Source organism: Peromyscus leucopus, chromosome 12 (assembly GCF_004664715.2).
Source record: "Peromyscus leucopus breed LL Stock chromosome 12, UCI_PerLeu_2.1, whole genome shotgun sequence".
NCBI lineage: Eukaryota > Metazoa > Chordata > Mammalia > Rodentia > Cricetidae > Peromyscus > Peromyscus leucopus.
In genome coordinates this window covers 52,043,935-52,067,053 of record NC_051073.1, presented here as the reverse complement: position 1 = coordinate 52,067,053, position 23,119 = coordinate 52,043,935, and the positions used below count along the sequence as shown (strand labels likewise).

General features: G+C 41.2%; 1 protein-coding gene across 2 annotated transcripts in view; it reads left to right on the top strand.

Annotated features, from left to right (window-relative positions):
• Positions 1-205: 205 nt before the first annotated feature.
• Positions 206-23,119, top strand: part of Usf3 (upstream transcription factor family member 3) — a 62,120-nt gene continuing 39,206 nt past the window's right edge. For both annotated transcript variants that reach the window (XM_028872086.2, XM_028872087.2), the window contains exon 1: positions 206-441. The gene's annotated coding sequence lies outside the window, so the exon portion shown is untranslated. The remainder of the gene's footprint in view (positions 442-23,119) is intronic.

Genomic DNA, 23,119 nt, shown 5'->3' with positions numbered 1-23,119 from the left:
CCTAGCCTCGCGCAGAGGCATCCCGGCTCCTGATTGGCTACGGCGGCAGTCTCCCCAGCACCGGATTGGCAGGCCGGCCGGGCGGCCGGGGCGGGCGCTCGGCGCACCCAGGCTAGGCTGTGCGCGTGCGGAGCGGCGGCTGCCGCGGGAGGGGCGGGAGGGGCGGGGGGAGGGGGCTGGGAAAGTTGAGGCCGTGCTGCCGCCGGGTCTCCGGCCTCGAGGGCTCGGGCTCGCTGCGGCGGCGGCGGTGGCCGCGAGGAGAGGCGGCGGGGGCGGGGGGAGAGGAGGGCCCGGGCCCGCGCTCCCCCAGCCCCGCAGAAGCAGGCGGCGGCTGCGGACCCAGAGGCTCGCCTGGCCGGCCAGACACCGCTGCCTTCCGCTCCTGGGATCATGACCCAGGCGGGGTCGCCGCCACCGCGGCCCGGAGCGCGTCGCCGGCGGGTGAGTGGCCGCGGGAGGGGGGGGCGCTGACAGCCTGGGCCGCGGCTGCGGGGGCGGCTCCGGGGGGCGGCCCCGGGCTCAGCTCCACCCACCCCCTCCAAGCAGCGCGAGGTGAGGGCTGGCTAGACTCAAGTGTCCCCCGGTCCTGGGGACCCCAGAGCGCCCACCTGTGCCCGGGCGAGCGCCCTCCTCACCCTGGCCTGCCCGCACCCTCGGTGCCAGGCCCGCGGGGGCTCGCCCTGCTCCGGGGCGCGCGGGCGGACAGAGGCCCCATGCTGTCCTGGGTGCATAAAGAACTGGGCAGCGAAGTCCTCACCGGGCGGCCTTTGCCTGCCTCCTTCACCTTTTGCCATCTCTTCCATCTCTTGCCTTGTCTTCTGACTTTCCTTCTGACCCACTCGTCAAACTCGTACTGCTGGCTTTTATAACTTTCACCCCTGTGCGGGAGAGTTAGGCTGGCGTTTTCTTTTTAGAAGCCCATCTTTTCGCTGCTGAACAGCACTGGTCCAAGCGAATGACTAGCTCGTCTGATTTCGTATTTCCTGAACAAGCATGGGGTTTCTGGGCTCTTGCTGAGGTTGGGCATTTTGACTGTTGAGTTCTCTTCCCTCTGAGGGGGTCTTTTTGCTTTTATTGACCTCGTCTGCAGATAAGAGATCACATGAAACTAACTGCCAAAGCCTAACTAATGTTCAAATAACATTTTACCACTAAGTCGAGTGAAGAAACGTTCGGAGAAGTTCTGGCTAACTTTATGGGTAGCAATGAGCAGATTTCTGAAGCAAACTTCATGGTGGGTGTACCCTGCAGCATCTTATCCCCTTGGCCAGCCATTGCCATCTCAACAGTCACCTTAGTGACGTTTTCCTTTTCCCCAGGACTCTGGATTTGCTGTGTAGATACTGTGTTTCCATTTGTTTGGGAAGTACACTGAAAGTATTTGTTGCAAAATAAGTCAGATACATTGTAATCATTCCACTTTCTGAAACCAAGAGTTATAAATGAAAGCTGTGTCAAGCATGTCACACCAAAGGCCCACCAGCCACATGTGACCCAGAACAACCATGAATGTGGTCCAACACAAAATTGAAAACTTATTCAATACCTTAGTTTTTTTTTCCTTAATCTGATTGTGTGGCTCTCGAGGGTGCACCGTGTAAATGATAAAGTTGTGTCACAATATCAAAAGGTTGGGTACCTACTTAGATTCTCCTTGTATTTAAAAGTAGTTTTGTGAAGTTTGGGCATGGATGAAACTTAGGACATTTCCTGATACAAAAGCATTTCCTTGCAGTATAGTAAAGGCCACTTAGAATAGTTATTTTGTAGCTTTGTCTATGGAACATCACAAAAGTGAAAAAAAAATCAGATTTTACAGTGAGCTGGGCGTGCAGGAAACACTCAGAAAACACTGTTTAACTCGTGTTAGAAGAGAAGCTTCCACAGGTAGCAGGCACAGAACCACTGCCTTTAACCCCAGGTCTTAATGTTGTTATCTCACATCGTTCCTTCCTGTGGTCAAGCTCAGTGGCTCCAAAACTGGACTGTTGATTGTAATCACCCTGTTTCACTTCCCAGACGTTACCTTTGATCTGGAGGGAGGGAGGCTGTGGGTACAGCTCTTAAAGCTCTCCAGGCAATGCTGCTCAGCAGCCAGGGCTGAAAATTACCTTAAGCTTGGTACAATGTCCAGACTGTTCTGCTTCTCTTCCAGGGTTTTCTGTGGCAAGCGTTCAGTGTGTATTCAACTTTTGCCCTAAAGCCTTCCGTGTGAACCTTTGGACCCCCTCACTCCCACAGCTAATGCAATGTAGATCCCTGCTGTTGCTAATATGGGTGTTTCTTAAGATATGGATCCCTACTCCTTGTCATTCCCCTCTCTATCAACAATATATATATAGGGTAGGGTCTAAGTAATTGTGTGTCAGACCCCTTAAATATGTAATCTTTGGTATGTACATGCACATACACCTTGAGCATATGTGTATGTTGGTATAGGATCTCTTTTTGCTCCTAGGCCAACCTTGAATTTGCAACAACTCTTGTGCTTTTATCTCCCAAGTGTTGGGATTACAGGTGTGTGCCCTCATGCTCGGCACCAACAGAAGTTGTCGTTTTTCATTACATTTATTGAGAAAGAGAGAGGGGAAGAGAGGGAGGGAAAAATCAGGGGAGAAGGGGGCTTGTATTTGACTCTGTGTGTGTGTGTGTGTGTTTGTGTGTGTGTGTCAGAGGATAACCCGAGAGTCACTTCTCTTTTCTGCTGTGTGGGGTAGGGCTCAGGTTGTCAGGTTTGGCAGCAAGTACTCGCTAAACCATTTTACCAAGCCAACAACAAATTTTGTTTAGTTTATCGATATAGGGTTTCTCTTTGTACCTCTGGCTGTCCTGGAACTGCCTCTATAGACCAGATTGGCCTTGAACTCAGAAATCTGCCTGCCTCTGCCTCCCCAGTGCTGGGACTAAAAGTGTGTGCCAACCTGGCTAACAACAAAAATTAAAAATTTTTAATTATACTTTTAAGAGGGTTTCTTAGGAGAGATTACCCTAATTTTTGTTTATTTATTTCAACATTGTTTGGTTTGGTTTGGTTGGCTTGTTTTTTTTTTTTTTCAAGACAGGGTTTCACTGTGTAGCCCTGGCTGTCCTGGAATTCTCTCTGTAGACCACGATGGCTTCAAACTCACAGAGATCAGCCGGCTCTGCCTTTCAAGTGCTGGGATGAAAGGTGTGCACCACCACCACTCAGCTATTTTAATTGAAACAGAATTTTATCACTTTCTCCTCTCCTTCTCCTCTCTTCAACCCTTCCCAGCTTCCCTCCCTCAACCTCCTCTCACGTTCCTTCTACTCTCAAGTTGATAGCCTCTCTTCCTTTGATTATTATTGCTTGTCTGGGGATGGGCACGTGGTGATATTTTCTCCCTTCCACATTAGCGTGCCCACCGCTGCTGCCATTGTTCCTGACTTGTTTATGCAGCCATTTCTAGGAGACACCATTTCACAGCAGACTTCCTGGTATGCTGGGACTTACAGTCTTTCTCATGATGTACCCTGAACCAGGGATTCAGGAGCTGTGATGTAGATAGATCCCCTGGGCCTGGCCCCCCACAGTCTGTTGTTCTCCACATGGTGTCCAGTGTGGTCTCCATTGCTGTAAAGAGACACATCTTGGATGTCGGGTGGTAGCTACACTTATCTAGGAAAGGTGACTCCCACACCTTGACTTGTTTTTAATGACAAGCTCTCTTTGAACTTGCATACTACATGTTGGGTAAAAGACTCCCTTTGTACTGATAGTGTGGGCTTATTTAACATATAGACTTGTTTCTTTCTTTTACAATTCAATGGCAAGGGGTGTTTTGTTTTTGTGGTTTAGAACACCCTGGGACTCATTACAGCCATGGTTTGGGGTTTGATTACTGCTGCCTCTTAGCAATGCCCTCCACTGCTTTCAGTGAAGGTTGCTGTGGGCATGTATGGATGCAAAGGTTTGGTGGTGGTGGTGGTGGTGGTGGTGGTGGTGGGTTTTTGTTTTGTTTTGTTTTTTAAGATAGTATCTCACTAAGTAGCCTTGGCTATCCCAGAACTCCCTAAGTAGACCAGGCTGGTCTCAGGTTCTTGAGAGCCACCTTCCTCTGCCTCCAAGTGCTGGGATTATGGTTATGTTCCACCATGTCCTGCTTTCAGGTTTTTTCTTTGTATTTACCTGATTTTTTTCCCCCGGCAAGTTGATTATTTTCTTTTTCATGGTCCCCAGACCACTTGCATTTATGTTCATGTTAGGACTTAATCAGATTGCCACAGTTATATGTTGCTATGACTGCTAGCCTTCAGGGCCTCTATGTTCAATGGCATAATCCTCATTGTATTCCTTAGATGCAATATGGCAGGCTAGAACATTCCAACCATAGGAACTGTGTACTCTAGTACTGAATTTGTCATTAACAGACACTAAAAAAAATGTGTGTTAAATGTGACTGCTGTTTTTATTATATACACAGGTTATTATACATCTTCAATAAAAGTTGATTTGATGCCATGCAGTGGTAGCGCACACCTTTAATCCCAGCATTCTGGATGTAGAGGCAGGCAGATCTCTGGGAGTTTGAGGCCAGCCTGGTCTACAGAGCTACTTCTAGGACAGCCAGGCCTACACAGAGAGACCCTGTCTCGGGGTGGGGTGCAGGGTGGGGTGCGGGGTGGGGAGGGAAGGTTGATTTGACATTAATTGACTTTGCTGCTACATAATGTCTTAACTTCAGTTATGGAATTTTCATCGTAATAGACCCCTTAAATGTGTAGTCTTCCATATGTACATACACCTTGAGCGTTTTCCTCTGAGCTTGTTATCCATAAAATATGTGTGAAACTCTTGCTAAGAGGAGAACTGTTAACTGTTCAATTGGATAATTTTTCTTTTTCTCATTAAAATTTCCATGTGGGTACAATTGTGCTATTTCAGAAGGCCAGATCTTTTAATTAGATCAGTAGGGCATGATAAGTTGCTCCTATTAATGTGCTAATACTGTGTTTTTAATTCAGTTCATCAAGTATTTATTGAGTACTTACATTTGCCCAACACCATAGGTGCTAAAGAGAATACTGAAATAGTAAATAGTGAGCTCAGCTTATAAGAAAATTTGGGGAGGACTGGGGGACATCAGATAATTAAGGGACTCATTGCAACATTTGTTGGCTGCCAAATTAACCTGTGATATAATAATAATAATAATAACAACAACAACAACAACCTAGGAAAGACTCATCGTTCTCTTTTGCCTGTTGTGTGCCTGATTGAGGAGCCCCAGACATCTTTACCTCCCAATTAATGAAGCCGTCCTTGGATCACATGATGAAAGAATTCTCACATTAGCTGCTGTAGTTTCTTAAATCGCAGAGGCCATAGAGAAGGGGAGAGAAGACCAAAAAAAGGGTGACTGGAAACGGGGCTACTTCTCCTTCTGCACCAACACACAGGACCAATTTCTCTTTAGTTATGAGCAACAGAATTTGACCTGGTCTAATGTAAGCAGAGAATTATGGCTGTGTGCTGGGTAAGCTCACGGAACCAAAAGAATGTAACCGTGAAGCCTTGGGAAGGTTAGGAAGTACTCGTCCACGGGGCTAAGTCAGCCCCAGCCAGCTTTTCTTCTTGTGCGGGGAGTTTTACTGTTAGCTGGGTGCCACGCCCCTGATATCAGCCCACGTTTGAAGGCCTGTTTGAGTTCAAGAGTGGGGTGGAGAAGCTCTTCAAAGGAGACACAGGATATTGCCGCCAGACAGCCCGAGCTGCAGGTATTTTCTACAGATGGGCTGTATTTGGCAGTGTGAAGCCTTCAGTGAGCTTGGTGTAAGCAGTTTGGGGGAATTAAAGTCGGTACTAGCTGAAGAGTAAATGGAAGCTAAGGGAGAGAGGAGAGCAAGTGTAAGGTAGTTGTTCAAGAAGCCCGGTGGTCAGAGAAACGAAGAACATTAGGTCCCGAAAAGAAATCATTGACGCCTTTCAAATGGAGAAAAATGAATAAGGATATATTTCAATGGAAAAGCACCAGTAGGGTAGGGGAGAGTAAATTATCAGGGGAGAGTATAGGTTCCTGAGTAGTGAGAGTGGTGGAGTCCAGAGTACAGGAAGAGTCTTGGTGCTAGCTAGGAAGCTCTGTCAGGGAGGACAGGCTTGCCTTGGGTTTTGAAGGATTAGTAGGAGTTGAACAAGCCATGAAAGGTACTAAGGTCATTTTGGGGAGAGAATAGCATGAACTTAGGAGAAAATAAGCTTACTGATAAGGAGAACAGGAAGAGCGAATCTGAGTTGGTTAGGATGAAGAGTAAATAGTGTGATCAAGTACTTACCAATGCTCCTCTGTGTTGTGCCAGGTGGATGTGGGTGGGTGACTCTGAAAGCCAGGACCCAGAGTTTAGATGTGATGCAATAGTTGTTAGGCAAGAATACAGTTGTACTCTGTAGAATTTGTTCCAGAGTCCTTCCATGGGTACAGAAATTTAAGAATCCTTTAGAGGGCTAGACAGATGGCTCAGTGGTTAAGAATACACACTGTTCTTTCGGCAGACTCAAGTTTGGTTCCCAGCACCACTTGTAACGCCATCTATAGGAAATCTGACACCTCAGGCCCTCCGAAGCACTGGCACTCAGGTACACATATCCTGCCCCACACATACACATGCTTAAAGGAATTAAATAGATCTTCAAATGTCTCATGCACAATGGTGTAGGGATTTCATGTTTGTATAACCTATGCACACCCTCCTACATGCTTTAAATTGTTGTAGATTATTTGTAATACTTTATGCAAATGCTGTAAATTTAAATGCTGTAAAAATTCAGCCATACACTGTGAAGATGGACGACAGTCTGAGGAATGTGGGAAAGTAATTTCATTATTATGTGGACAATATATAGTGTAATCTTATAAGACTAGCGGTATAGAGCCTGTTACATGTGTAAATCTGATGCTGCAATCTTTTCTCCCAGGCTACAAACCTATCTACCACATTATTGTCATGAATATTATAGACAATCATAACATGGTGGTGTTACTTAAATTCAAATTGGTCTTAATAATAAAAACGCAGAGTCAGATATAGGGGTAAATGCTAAAAAATCAGAGAGGTGGAGCAGGCAGGCATTAGTTCTTACCTCTACGAAATCCTCAGCCGAAAAGAGAGCAAGCTCCTCTCTCTACCCCACCTTATCATCTCTTCTCTCTGCCCAGCCATATAACTTCCTGCCTGTCTGAACAGACCTCTATGGTTAATTAATGGCTAGCTCCTCCTCTGATTTTCAGGCAAGCTTTATTTGTTAGAGCACAAATGAAATATCACCACATTTCCCTTTTTTTGGTCTAAAATTTAAAAAAAGGTTATAACTAATATAAGAAAAGTATATACGATATATACAGGCAATAAATATATGAACAATGTCTAGTCCATTTGCATTTGACAAATTCTGAGAAAATACTCAATTATCTATCCTATCTTGGAATCCAAAGGATTATACCTAATTCACCTTCTATCCTAATTTGCATTATCAAAATTATCTTTTAATGTCTTTCAACCCTATACACTTTACACCTCTTTAGTGAGTTTCTTTTCTGAATCTTTTAACAAGGAAAACTATAATTATAACTACCTAATCTTCAGCTCCATCAGAAACCCGAGAAGGAAATATTAACTGAGTAAGCAGGAGATACAAGCAAACGACTTCCAAAAAAAAATGTGAGAAATGACAGAAAATAGCTGGCCGCCTGGACAGTCATCCAGGGTTCCTCTGCAACATTGTGGTATCCATTTTCAGCTTACAGGCCTAGCATATTTGACAGACTTTTCTGTGAAGCAGGATTTTCTGAAGGGCTGTACAACCTTGTCTTGGCAAGGATCAGTAGTCCTTTTGTGTCTTGCTTGTCCCATTTGGACAGCATACTGTCAGCAGTCGAGGCAAGGGTACTTTCTTGCCCAGTGGCTAACTTTTGCCACAAAGAAAGTAAATTCCATAAGGAGTTTCGTCGATGCCCATCATCTTCTCTAAACTAGATTGGTGTTGCCAGGAGCAGACATGTCTCATTGTCACAAAAAATAACAAGAACCTATGTTATTAAAACATCTTAAATGCCATATTCTGTAGATCTCTGAAGTGTTTGAAGACAACCTGTCTATCTAAACTATATCTCTGTTTGACTTTGATAACATACCTAACATGGCAAGTTTGATTATAATGGGTAACTAATTACTAACCTGCATTTATTTACTATCCTAAATAGTTTGTAATAATAACTTTCAAGGACTAGAGGTTTGCATTACCTTGTTAAATAAGTTGTATAGGTACAATACCTTGAATAAGAGTAGAAATGTATACACAGTATGTTCTAACAAAAACCCCTCAAATTTATATCAATATACAAAATATTTCAGCTGGGTGGTTGTGGCACACGCCTTTAATCCCAGCATTCAGGAGGCAGAGGCAGGCGGATCTCTGTGAGTTTGAGGCCAGCCTGGGCTACAGAGTGAGTTGCAGAAAAGGTGCAAAGCTACACAGAGAAACCCTGCCTCAAAAAAACAAAACAAAACAAAAAACAAATATACAAAATATTTCAAACAGGAGTAGGAAATTATGTATAATATGACAAATAGAGTTTTGTATTTGTATCAATATACAAATTATCTTAAACAGGAATAGAAAAATAATTTTACATTTGTATACAAGAATCCATACCAATGCAAATTGTCTAAAGCTGATAGTTACTGATTTAGTTTACAAGTAGATACAGTAATCTAACTTATCCTATCCTATCTAGTCCCTGTTTTCTTTTCCAAAGGAGATTACTGAGTCTAAACTTTATTGTTCTACCCACAACCCTATTACAACCAACCCTTAACAGATGACAATTGCTCATAACCTTGAGAAAACAAAACCTGTTGGGAGAGGCTGCATCATTTTCTTAAAATTGCTTCCTGCTGTCAAAGGGGTGACTATATCTCTGTGGGATCCTGTAAGAAAACTAAAACAATGGTTAACTTTCATAAGGACTAGCTGTAACATTTGTAGCCAGTCTCAGAGTAATGGGTAAAGCTTATCTGAAGTTCTGGCTAGACGTGTAAGATGATGGACTATTTTAGTTAACCACCTTGAAACTGTCCTGAACAGTTGGTAGTCCAGAGCCTATCTTTAAATGGTGTTATCAGCTCAATGGCATCATTATGAACCAGGGAGAATCATTGTTGTAGGGCTTCATCTTCCTTCTGGAGACTTAAGAGATAGGCTGTTAGGAAAATTTATTGTTCACTATGGAAAATGTAAACATTATTAATATCAAAATAGAAAGTTTAAATTTAGGATAGCACTATATCTAAAGAAAGGTTCCAAAGAGTCAAGAATAAGTATGGGGAGAAATAGAATTTTGAGAATAATAATCCCTAGATTTTTGGTTTTCTTCTGTCCCACACCAGATGGCTCTTCTGATAAGAGACAGAAACTCTTGATATTTTTTTTTTAACAACATGCTTGAATTTAGAAAAGGGGAAAGCCACGCACCAACTCCAAAGCCAGTTTTGATTTTTAGTTGAGTCAGGACTACAACTTTCTGAGAAGTAAAGATATATAGATGTTTAGGTAGTGAGGTTTTACCCTGCAAAGAATATTGGTACCAATAGGTTCAATTTTTCTTTGCTTGTAAATTTTTTCTGGATAGCCTTCCCTTCTGCTTTAGATGTCTAGATATCCAACCAAGGTCTTTTGACTTCTTTAAGATGAGTATTTTATTATCCTATAAAGACAAAAGACAAAACCCTGCCTCAAACCATGTTTGGTGAGTTTTCCTTACAACTTGTATAATTGTTGCATTGGTGGATGAGCTATCACTTCTTATCAAGAGGTTTTGCCTGTTTGAATCAAAGTTTTATTAATTTTGATGATATCCCCTAGTTTTTCTTCTCCTGTGGAAACGAAAGCAAAATCCCTTCCCCAACATAGCACATATCCTGATTTCCATTCTGAGGTCAACACATCTTTGAAGTACACAGGCTGGTTTAGCTCAGTAGTTTTTTTCTATAGTCCAGTGTCTCTCTGCAGCTGTTGTTCCTTTCTCATTAGCGTTAAGAAAATTCAAGGTTAATAAAGCATTATGCAATCTATCTTTGGAGGTTTTGGCTCCCCCTCTCTGTTTATTAAGTATTTCTTTTAAGGTGCGATTAGATCTTTCAACAACCACTTGTCCTGTAAGATTGCGTGGTATGCCTATAATATGCTTTATATCATAATATGCAAAAAAAACCTGTTTCATTTTACTGGAGACATATGCTGGAGCGTTATCAATCTTAATTTGTACAGGTATACCTATGATGGCCATAGCTTCTAGCAAATGTGTGATTAGTGAATCAGCCTTTTCAGAACTCAAAGCAGTTGCCCATTGAAATCCTGACTATGTATCAATGGTATTTTAATTTTCCAAATTCTACAAAATGGAACACATCCATCTGCCAGATTTCATTCCTTTGAGTACCGTTTGGGTTACTTCCTGCAGGTAGTGGATTGTGGTTGTATAAAGAACAAGTCGGACATATGCAAACATAGAAAAGATACAGTAAAAAAATACTATAAAAGGCACAGAAAAAGGTAATAGAAATCTTCAACTCTGTTACAGTGTTAGGGAACTACTATTGAATATGTGGGCTGTGAGTAGCTAAACATCATTATGCAGTGCATCACTGTATCTATTAATACTGTCTCTCTTTTGAAGTTTTATTTTGTGGACAGGATCTTACTATGTAGCCCAGGCTATCCTCACACTTTTTATGCTCCTGCCTTAGTGTCCCAAGTGTTGAGATTACACATGTTACCACACAGGTCAATCCTGTATTGTACTTTAGAAAATAATAGCAGGGGGAAAAATCAATTCATATATATATATATATATTCAGTATAACTAAAATTTTCTCCCAATATTTTTGGTTCAAGAATTATTGGACTCATGGATATGGAACTCTGTATACAGATGGCTGATGCTACTGTAAATTCTGGAGCATGAGGAACATGATGGAGTTTGGTGAATTAGAAGGAAAGATCAGTGGAATATTGGGGTGGATATAAAACCCATGAAGAGGAGGAAGAGGATTGAGAGCCAGACATGGTAAAAAGGGCCTAAACTATCATGGCAATGAACAGGAAAAAGTAAATGCTTGGTAAGGAGATCTAAGTTTATTTGTTTTGAGATTAGAGCCAGCTAATTGATAAAATGGAGGCTTTGAATGAAGTAAATCTCTTATAAGGTAAGGCAAGGCAGTTTGTTCCAAATAGGCTTCTTCATTTGTTTTGAATGAATGTTCTAATGAGACTTTGCCTGTCTACGGATGTAGAGCAAGAGGAAAGTTGAAAGGTGTTCTCTCTCTCTCTCTCTCTCTCTCTCTCTCTCTCTCTCTCTCTCTCTCTCTCTCTCTCTCTCTCTCTCTCTCTCATATAGTAGTTTTAGCCAGAAAAAAAAGTCAGAAACCTCTTATGGGAGAAAACAAACATAAAAGAGAGTAATGAAAATGGGAACTCAAATGAGAAAGAGGCAAGGATTTCTACTAGGGAAAAAAGACATCTAAGTCAGAAAAGAGTAAGACAACACAAAGGATGGAATTTCAAGAAGATCCTGACTTGATGAAATTAGTCCCTGGCCTCCCTGGAAATGTTCCTATTGGCTTGAGCAGTCCAGAAAGTAAAGAGTCATGAGCCAGGAAGGATTGGCCAGTGAAGGAGAGGGGAAGTTCTGTGGAGTGAAATGAAGTGGAAGGCTACACAGAAAAAGCAAATTTGTTGAATGTGATAAAATATCTTTACATTTCAGAAGCAAAAGGTCAAATATGGAGGAAGCAATAAATTGCTGCTTAGGGAAGAGCTGAGAACTGAGAATTAGCCCCGGGGGGCTACAGAGGGGTGAAAGATATATAGACATGGAAAGTATCCGGTGCAGGGACTCACAGCGGCTCACATCTGCCTTCTCATGGGGCGTGGGAGAAAAAGAGGGAAAGAGGGAGCTAACTTACTGAGCTCCTACTTGGAATAGGTGCCTTGCTGGGCCGGCTAACTGCACCATGTACGGTCACTATAGTCTTCTGGGGGTTGCTGAGACTCTCCTGACTTCAAGCATAAGGATGCTGAAAGTGATGAGTCCTTGCTTTAAAACCAAACTGGCAAATGTCAGACCAGAGATTAGATGCTGAGTCTGACATCAAAGACTGTTTTCATGGCACATGATCACTGTAGGGATCACTCACTGATGTGGGTGAAGGATACATCGAGGATACATGATAGCAATTGTATTAGTGAATACAGTGACTCTGGCTCAGAACTATTTTAGGAGTTGTTTTTTTCTCTGTGTACACGCATCTGCAGGCCCAAGAATGACATGGGGTGTTATCCTCAGCTGTGCTCCACTGTTGGTCTTGAACCTGGAGATCTTCTGGTTGCTATCTCTCTTTCTAGTGCTGAGGGCACATGCGCTCTGCCTTCATGTGGGTGCCAGAGACCGAACTCGGGTCCTCATGCTTGCATGGCATTCTCCCCAGCAAAGCATTTGTTTGCTTGTTCTTTAAATTATGTGTATCTTTTGTGTATGGGAAGGTAATGCCTATGGAGGCCAGAAGAAGGTGTTGAATTCCCTGGAGCTAGAGTTACAGGCAGTTGTGAGCTGGGAACTGTACTTAAGTCTAACCCTTAGCCATCTCTCCAGTCTCTGTTGTTTCTTTTCATGAGGTCTCCCATTATTGTCTAGGCTGACTTTGAACTCTCGGGCCCATGATATTCTCCCCTTCACCTTCCCAAGTAGCTGTGTAAAACCCTTTTCTACATTTATTTATGTATTTATTCTGTGTATGTTTATATGTGCAAACCATGGTGATCATATGAGAGGTCAGAGGACAACCTGCAGAAATCAATGCTCTCCTATCATGTGGGTTCTAGGGATTGAATTTAGGTCATCAGCCTTGGCGGCAAGCTCCTTCACCCATGGAGTCAGTCTTCCATTCAACAAATACTATTGAGTGCTCATTATATGTCTAGGCTGTCAGTGAAGCAGAACACATCCAGATGCATACTTCAAGGACACTGTAGCTCCTTAGCTGATCTCTGGATATGGATCTTGTGATCTTGATGATTATTCTGGCCTTGGAGTCATGATGATAGACTAAGATTGTTGAACACGACTTCATAATTGGGTTCCCTCCTTTGTACAGATGCACTCCCAGGCACTCACTAACACCAGGAAAACTTGGCTAGAAGGAAACTCTGCATTAAAGGAGCAGCATGCGATCATGGAGTTAGATTTGAATTAGTTGGAGTCAGGTACACCCCAGAGGATGCTTATCAATAATCACAAGAATTGTTATGTTTGTATAGATTCAGCTATTTTCAACCAATAGTTGAGTAACACACCACATATAATTTAGGGTCCTTAAAATGCAAAGAAGTTGTCCCTGTTCTAAAGGCCCTTGGGCATGTATGACACCAGTTGATCCTTAAAAGAACAACGGGGGCCATGTGAACTAGCTACTCCAGAGTTACTTATAGTGAGTTGAACAGAAAACAACTGGAGACATTGAGAGCCAAGTTCTCATCAAAGACAGACATTGCAAATCAGCAGGGGAGGAAGACTGCACCGAGCCCTGCAATGCTGGGTAAGAATTAATGATACAGGTGGATTCTTGTTTGTCTTAATATAAGTGTAGAGAGATATAGAAGTGAATGTTGGCTGGCGAGCTGACATGTTCCTGAAGCAGTGGTGTTAGTAGTGATGAGCACACCCAGCACCTAGATCATGCTTTCTAAATTGCGTTTTCCACTAAAGGAACAAAGTTTCCTTGGAAAAGTAGATCATTCTACATCGGGCATAGAGAAATGCAAAATGCGCCTCAGGCATCTCATAGTGCTCAAAGGGGAGTATTAAGTGTGCACGTGCATGTGTGTGTAAAACAGCCAAAACTTGAGCAATTTTAGCAATAAAATAATTTTAGCATTGAATTATGATTCAGCAAATAAGATACTCACAAGCCCATATTGATATACACTAATGGTTGAATACATTTCTTGCAGAATTATAGAAAATATATTTAGGTAGCCTTTTCTCTAAGAGGGAAAAATTAATTCCTTATGGGTGTGAGCTGACCTAGCAGTCATTGTTTGAACAGAGCATAGAAAGCAAAAATATAACATTACTTGAGAAGGATTGAGAATTTTGAGGGGAAAATCGATGAAGATAGTATTTTTATAACTTAAATCTTTTAGTATTATTGGAATAGTTTATTATAAATATATTTTATTTGTATAAGAAAAAAGTGCTAGTTAAAGTAACAAATAGAAAATGGGGCAATAAGGATGCACTTGGTGTTCAAACCTAGGAAGAGTATTTTGTACATATTAAAAATGTTTGGAATTTCTGAACATTAGAAAGCTTGTGGATTCAAACTAATGCTAAATCTTACCATGTAGAGAAATCTGTAAATTTCATTCATGCTTCATGTAAGTTTTCTAAATCAATTCTGGAAAAGTCACAATGCTAAAGGTTGAATTCAGTGTGGATTAAGGATAGTGAGAAAGTACCCAGGTACCGTGGATTGTCAGACTTCAAAGAAGCTGTCCTGGGACCTGGTAGGATGCTATGCTGGGTAGTTCTAACTGTCATCTTGACACCAACTAGATTCCCCAGGATGAGAATCTTATTATGATAAATTATTTGGATCATGATGTATTGTGGGCATATCTGTGGAAGACTGTTTTGATGATTGATGAAGGGAGATCCAGACCACTGTGGGGTACGTCATCCCCTATAGGTCCTCCTGAGCAGAGTGAAAAGGGAGAAAGATAGCTAAGAGCAGCAGCGGGCAAGCAAGGATGCATTTGTCTGACTGTGGAGGTGATGTGATCTGCTTCAGGTTCCTTCCCTCAATGATGGACTGTGACCTGGAACTGAAAGTCAATTAATACTCTTTCTTCCCTAAATTGCTAGTTGCCAAGGCATTTTATTACATCAACAGAAATGAAATAACATATCTGTATAAATTAGGGGTGTTTACAGCATGGGCTTTGTAGAGCCAGAGAGTGTAGGTGGAAGTTTCTGTTCCACAAGTCGCTCCCAAATAACCAACATAGAGACTTAATATGAATTATAAATGATCAACCAATAGCTCAGGCTTGTTACTAGCTAACTCTTACATTTAAATTAACCCATGTTTCTTATCTATACATTGCCATGTAGCTTGGTACCTTTTCTCAGTATGGCATGCCCATCTTGCTTCTGTATGTGTCTGTGACTTCCCAGCTCCACCTTTCTTTCTCCCAGCATTCTTAGGTTGGCTCTCCCACCTAACCTTATCCCGTTCAGCTATTGGCCAGTCAGCTTTGTTATTAAACCAATCACAATGGCATATATTTACACAGTGTAAAGGATGGGCTTTGTAGAGCCAGAGAGAACATCATTGCCATATCTTAGAGAATTCTGATTCCACTGTGACTATGGATCTGTTTCCTGCAGAGGCACATCTAGCTGCTGACTTCTGCACACAGATACTTCTGATAACTAAAGTGCCTGCAATCAGCATACACATTCATGGCAAGGAGGAATCATTTTCACATATATTCAGTGATTCTTAGTGCTCAAGAGATGGTTAAGAGTGCTTGCTGTTATTCCAGAAGACCCAAGTTTGGTTTCCAGCACCCACATCAGACAGCTCACAATTGCCTATAACTCCAGTTTCAGGAGATCCAACTCTCTCTTCTGTCTCTGTGAGTTGCACATATGTGGCATATATATACACAGACACACATGCACAAAAAATAGAATACTTTATTTAACAAATGGTTCTTAGTTAAGGTTCTTAGTTAACCTAGAGATAGGGTTTCACTGTGTACTCCAAACTGTCTTGGAAATTTCTGTCTCATGGCTCAGTCTCCCAAGTCTGGAGGTTACAGGTGCATTTCACCACACCCAGGGGAAGTATGCTTTTTATAGCACAGCTGTAATTGATAACAGCTGTGCTGAGAAAGCCACTGCTAGTTATTGGTTTTGTTAACCAAGAATTGTTATATGTTTAAGGAGAATCAACAAGAGAACAAGCCCAGCAGATAAATTAACCTTAGAGAAATTAAATTGAATATAACATAAGGGAATTTTTTCTTGTCCCAAAATATCCTCAAAGATTTGAGAGACTGCCATTGCTATAAAATAACAATGGATTGCAATGAAAAGGAAGTGAGAACCAGAAAATTTTTAGAAACTTGAACAATTTCTGAAGCAAAAACTTCAGCAGCATCATGTATAGCAGCAGCATGGTTTAACCATTGACTAAATGGATTTGAAGACCAGGGCAAGGGATTCCTCCAAAATCCTGTACATAGGACAAAGACAAATTATGTGATATTAAGGCATGGGCTATATACCTAGGAGAGCTCTCACATTTAGTACTAAAATTCCAGACAGTCCTAGTGAATCCCTGGCAGAAGTTGGTGGTGGGCAGTCGCTGGACAGTAGAGTGTGTTAAAACTTTTATAGTAGGAGGGGAGGAGAATGTAGGTGCAGTTTGTTTGGTAGTTTTTGTTGACTTATGTATTTACTTATTTTAAGATTTGTTTTTAATTATGTGTATATATGTTTCTTATGTGGGTGTGTGCATGTGAGTTCTGATGTACACAAAGGAGGTGCCAAGTCCCTCTGGAGATGGAGTTATATGGTTATGAGAACCAAACCCAGGTCTTCGGCAGGAGTAGTATATGTTCTTAGTGGATGAGTTCTCTCTACAAGCATTGTTTTCATTTTTGAAACAAGTTCTTCTTAAAAACTTTTTATTATTTGTTTTATGTGCATGCATGTTTTGCTTGCGTGTACATATGTACACCATGTGTGTGCCTAGTGCCCTAAGAGGCCAGAACAGTATTTCAGATCCTCTGGCACTGGAGTTCCAGAGGGTTGTGAGCCTTCCTGTGGGTGCTGGAGACTAAAGGTCCTCTGGAAGTGCAGCAGTGCGCTTACCACTCAGCCACCCCTCCAGCCCCACGAAGACAAGTTCCTGTTGTGTAGTGTGGTTTGGCTTGGAACTTTTTTGTAACTCTGGCTATCCTTGAGCTCACAGCGCTCCTGCTTCAGCTTCCTAAGTGCTGAGATGTGAGGGTGTCCTCCTATGATTGGCTGATGGGTTTTAATAGGAAGAAACTGTTTAGATTTTAGTACAGTTGGTCTCTATGTCTGTGTGTTCCACACCTGCACATTGACCAGCCACTAATTTCATCTGTATTGAATATGAATGGATTCTTATCCTTACTATTATTCCCTAACAACATAAGATATTAATGTATTTTTACAGCATTCATATCTCCTTCCACCTTTATCCAGTCAACAGACTTGTAGACTTGTTCTAATTCTGAGACACAATTGCTATATCTGTAAAAAAATAAAATAAAATAAAGTCATCTGCCAAGACCTCCCAAAGCCTGATACAAGGAACTTCAGTGCCAGGTTTTAGAGAAATACACACCCACCTGAGAACTGGGGAATTTTATGAAATAGAAAGAGCTAACAAATCTCCAGTATGATAAGATTTTAATTATTAAAGATATTTTAATAAAAAGGAAAACTATATTGAGAAAAATAGAGGAAAATTTATTAGATACATACAAATAAAAATCAAGTGGGAAGGGAGAAAGAACAGGTACATGAGTATAACAATAATTACAATAAGTGTAACTGAAATAAATTCTCATTTCAAAAATGTTTCAGATTGTAGAGAAACTAACACCCGGATTGTGTCAGTTAGATATAAGCAATTCAGGAAGGTAAGAAATAAAGTACATGTACACACATGGCAGGCATATGTGGAACAAAAGAAAATGCACAGTAACATAAAGAAGTACATGTACACACATGGCAGGCATATGTGGAACAACAACAACAACAAAAAAGCACAGTAACATAAAGAAGGACATGTACACAGAAGCCAGGCATATGGAAAGAAAGAAACCCACAGCGACACTGTTACCACAAAGCTTAACTTCAGACAACAAACATTTATTTCTGAAATGTTTACTGTGAATTTGTTCCTAGAGGGTAGTAACATACACTCATTACATATGTAACAAAAATATGTACAGTGGCTACAAAGAATAACAATGCTCTTCCTATCCTATAGATAGGTGTTTTACACACAATTTGAAAGAGTTTCATATAAAAAAATGTTAGTTTACTAGTACTACTATGACAAATACCATAGCCAGTGTGGCTTAAATAACAAGAATTGTTTCCTCACAGCTCCTGGCTCGCAGCCCACAGTCCAAGTGTTGGCAGGATGGGTTTCTAATGCTTAGTGTGCAGACTGGGCTTTTTTCTGTCTTTCAAGCATTGTCCCTCTACATTGTCTGTTTCCTAATGTCCTTAGAAAACAGCACCAGCCACATGAATTACAGTACACTCTGACCCCATTTGACTACCTTGTAAAGGGCCCCTTCCTTCCTTTTCTTGTTTTGTTTTTTGAGACAAAGTCTCAACTATAACTATATCTATATCTATATCTATATCTAGATAGATAGATAGATAGATAGATAGATAGATAGATAGATAGATAGATATAGCCCTGGCTAACGTGACACTCACAGAGATCTCCCTGCATCTCTCTCATGAATGCTGGGATTAAAAGTGTGTACCACCTTACTTGGCAGGGCCCTATTTCTAGGACATCACCATATGTCTTGGGTAGGGGCACAGTCTAGCTTTCTCAATAGGTAGATAAATACCATTACATAGAGTCACTGCACCATATGATGGAAGTACTACGCTGAACTCTGAGGCTGGAGTAAAGAAACAGAAGCAGGGCTTAGGGGTGTAGCTCAGTGTGGATGGATTTTTCTTTGGATCACCAGCTCACAAAAAATGACATGGAGACTTATTAGTTATGAAAGCATTGCCTTAGCTTAGGCTTGTCCCATTAGCTCTTATAATTTAAATTAACCCTTATCTTTTAATCTGTGTTCTTTGATGTGACTTGTTTACCTCTACTCTGCACTGCCCATCCTGCTTCCTCAACATCTGACTGATGACTCCTCCTTTCTTTCTCCCAGAGCTCTCTGTCTGCAAGTTCCTGCTATATCTCCTGCCTAGCTATTGGCCATTTAGTTTTTATTAAACCAATTATAGTGACACGTCTTCACACAGTGTCAAGAATATTGTACAACAGTTGAACGATGAGTCTTTCAGGTATTTTTTTCTCAAAATAATTCAAATGATGTTGTAGTGAATGTCCTTGAATAATTTTTTTTGTACATATGTGAATATACCTGTAGGGTGAAATTGCTGGAGTTGCTGCATCAAAGAGGAGATAATGAATTTCTGTAGATCACTTGTGAGCTGATCAAGAGAGAGCTGGCCTGGTAAGCTTTCCTGATGGGGGCAAGGCTGTCTCAATAGAAAGGACTGGTGCTGTGAGATCGGAGGCACAGAAGTTGGAGTCAGAGAGGATGTGAGGAATTGAGTGGTACCCACATCAAGGGAGCTGCACCCAGATATTCTGAAGAGAGTTATTATCATATAATTATGTTTAATAAAGAGATTTGAACTGGCAGTGAAAAGTGCTTTATGCTGTTTGAACTTTTTTTCTTTTGAGACAGGGTGTTACTGTGTAGCTCTGGCTGGCCTGGAACTCACCATGTAGGCCGGGCTGGCCTCAAGCTTAAAAGATCTGCTCCCCTCTGATCCTGTGTGCTGGGTTTAGAGACGTGCCCCCGCCACATCTGGCCTCTTCTCTCAGTGTGACAGCTACTAATGTGCACACAAATAATTGCTTGCATGTATGTGAGAAAATGTCTGGAATTGATACCCCAGGTGGTTAAAGCTAGAGGAGCATTGGCACCTCAAAAGACAGCTGTCTGGTTTAAAACTGCCAAGGCTCAGACAGTATTTTTACTGAATAAAATAGTGCAATGGAATTTTTAAAAAAGCCTTCAATTTCATTCTCTTTGAGTTGAGCTATGAAGTAAGCTTTGTGTTAAAAATATTTATAGTTTACAAATAAATAAGAATGAAAAAAAGCTAAAATATGTCATCCTGTTATAGTGGTTATTCCTGAAAAATGGAGCTGTACAGCAAAGAAACATTAACTTCATACATTTCTTTATGCTTTGAAAATAGTTGGGTTTTTTTGTTTTTGTTTTTGTTTTTTGTGCTAAGGACTTGTTTGTGTAGTTTAAAAATAAAATTTAGAAGTGTATCAAGGAAATTATGCTTATGGCTTATTTCCTTTTTCCAGATACATGTTGGCTAAGATTCACCATGAAAGGCAGTTCTAGTCTTGGGGCAGGAGTTCATTATTCCAAATTCTTGTAACACATGTCATAGCAGCTCAGCTTTGACGTTAGCCTCAAACATGATGGTGATGTGATTGATGGGAAGGAGCCAACAGACACTGCTGAAATATAAATATAGAAGATCTCTTTCAGGACTTCAGACAGACAGCAGTTACAGGAAGCAGGAAGCAGCCTGACACATCAGCAAGTCCTTGTGTTCCCTCTGGGATGGAGAAAGCAGCTGCTGGAAACAGGTGTAGACAAGAGACCCTTCTGGCATGACAAACACCACTGTTCTGCACCTGCAGATTGTACAGAAAGGTTATACCTCACAGAACAGTGTTTTGACCAGTGACATCACCCAGTGAAAATGAAGCCATGTTCATTTGCACAGAGACACTTGATGGTGTTTGCCCCATGTCAAAGTCACTTAAGCATTTTAGGGTCAGAGTGTGTCCTGGTCTTTAAGCAATGCATGAGTCTATATCCAAAGATTTCTAGATGGAATGAGTTGAACCATGTGGAACTATAATAGCCTATTCCAGGAAAAGAGTTTTTTAACCCAAAATACTGGAGAAAACAACTGTAAATAAGCACAGAGGGCAAAGTTGGCCAAGCATTAAGCAGGATGGGAAGTTAGAGTATGTGTGTGTTGGGGACTGGAGCTGTTCTATCTGTCACAGCTTTGAGTGTTTGGTAAATGGAGAAATGCTGTGTTCAGTATAAAGAAGAGTGGGGAGTGGCTTATGGACCACCATTTATGAAAAACTGGATGAAAAGTAAGAAGACTTGAGGAGGATCCACAGTGATTATGTTGAGAGATGCATTAGAGAACACTTTGAAAGTTTAAACATTTCTCTGTTTCCTAGGAATATATATTATCTTTAGTATAAGAAAGAAAAAAAAATAATAGAATAAGGTGATCTAAGTAAGTAGAGTTCATTTCTGTGATAGAGCAGAAAATTTTATCCAAACCAGAGACTTCAGTTTAGTCATGGCATAATCTCCATGAGTTGCGCTCTCATCTAGTAGGGTAAAGTGATTTTTGACTGAGGCGGGCTCTACTTCGGAAGAGTAAGGGGACAGGGAGGCAGGAGAAGGCACAGAGAGTAGTGGGGAATTAATACAACCAAAGTACATTGTGTGCATGTGAGAATGTCATGATGAAATCTAGTCCTTCATACAGTTAATATGTGCTAATAAAATCTTAAAGAAAAAGTTTTTTTTTTAAAAAAAAAAAAAAACAAAACTATGTAATCACATTTTAAAATAAGTATAAAACAATTCAGACTGGACTAATCAATAGCCAACCAAAATATTAGAGACTAAAAAGATTATCTTTAAGTAAAATATCATAACCTTTATTCAGTCAGTCAGGTTTTTTTTTTGTTTTGTTTTTTGTTTTTGTTTTTTTTTGAAACGGGGTCTCTCTACATAGTTCTGGCTGTTCTAGAACTTTCTCTGTAGACCAAGCTGGCCTTGAACTCACAGAGATCCACTTGCCTTTGCCTCCCTAGTGCTGAGATTAAAGGCATGCACCACTACACCAGCTTATTTATTTTAAAGATTTATCTTTATTCTGTGTGTATGAGTGTTTTGCCTGCATGTGCACTTTATGTGTGCAGTGACCATAGCGACCAGAGGAGGGTGCTGGGTATGCTGGAACTGTTGTTTGTTTTGTTTTGGTGAGACAGGATTTATTGTAGATCACCCTTCATTTACTAGCCAGGCTGGCCTCAAACCTATAGCAGTCCTCCTGTCTCACACATCTCTCTCTCTCTCTCTCTCTCTCTCTCTCTCTCTCTCTCTCTCTCTCTCTCTCTCTCTCTCTCTCTCTCTCTCTCTCTCTCTCGGGCTGGCTAGCAGGCATGTGTGACCACAGGAGGCTCACTTTCTCCTCCCTTTCCTTTCCTACTGTCCCTCTTCCTTCTCCTCCCTCCCGGACCTCCCCTGCTTTCCTTTCTATGACTTATTTACTTACTTAAATTTTGTTTGCATTTGGTTTTCAAGACAGGATTTCTCTGTGTGGTACTGGCTGTCCTGGAATTCTCTTTGTAGACCAGGCTAACCTCAAACTCAGAGATCCATCTGTTTCTGTCTCCCAAGTGCTGGAATTAAAGGCATGTTTGACCACTGCCCAGTCCTTTCTATTATTTATTTACATTTTTTCTTTTGATAGGGTACTCTGCTGCCATGGGGAGGTTAGAGGACAGCTGTGGGAGACAGGCCAGTCTCTCCCATCGAGTGGGTCTGGGGGTTAAACTCAGAACGCAGACAGTTAAACACCTTCACCTGCTAAGCCCCCTCTCCCCCTCTCTCCTCTTTTACTTTTTTGGACAGAGTAGGCCTGTGAAGCATTTATCTAATTATTCTTTATCAGTTAAAAAATTGGGAGTCAGATATCAGGGTAAGAACCTGAAAGACCAGAGAAGCAAGGGAGCAGCCATCAGTCACCTCCTACTTTTTCCATTCCTTCCTTGAAAAGGGCTAAGATCCTCTCTCAGTCCCGCCTTACTACTTCTTGTCTCCTATCTGTCTACAGTCCTCCAAACTTCTATGGTTAATTTTGGTAAGCTAATGGCTAGCTCTGCTCTCTGACTCTAAGCAAGCTTTATTTGTCAGAACACAATCAAAATATTATACAGTTTCCCCTTTTTTGTTTAAATAATAAGAGAAGGTTTTTAACTACCATAATAAAACTATATACAATAAGTACAATAACAATATACAGATAAATATAGGCAATAATTACATAAACAATGTCCAGTCCATCTGCATTTGGCAAATTCAGAGAAAATACTACATTATCTATCCTATTTTGGTGAGTTGAAAGTTTTGTGCCTAATTCACTTTCTCTCGTAA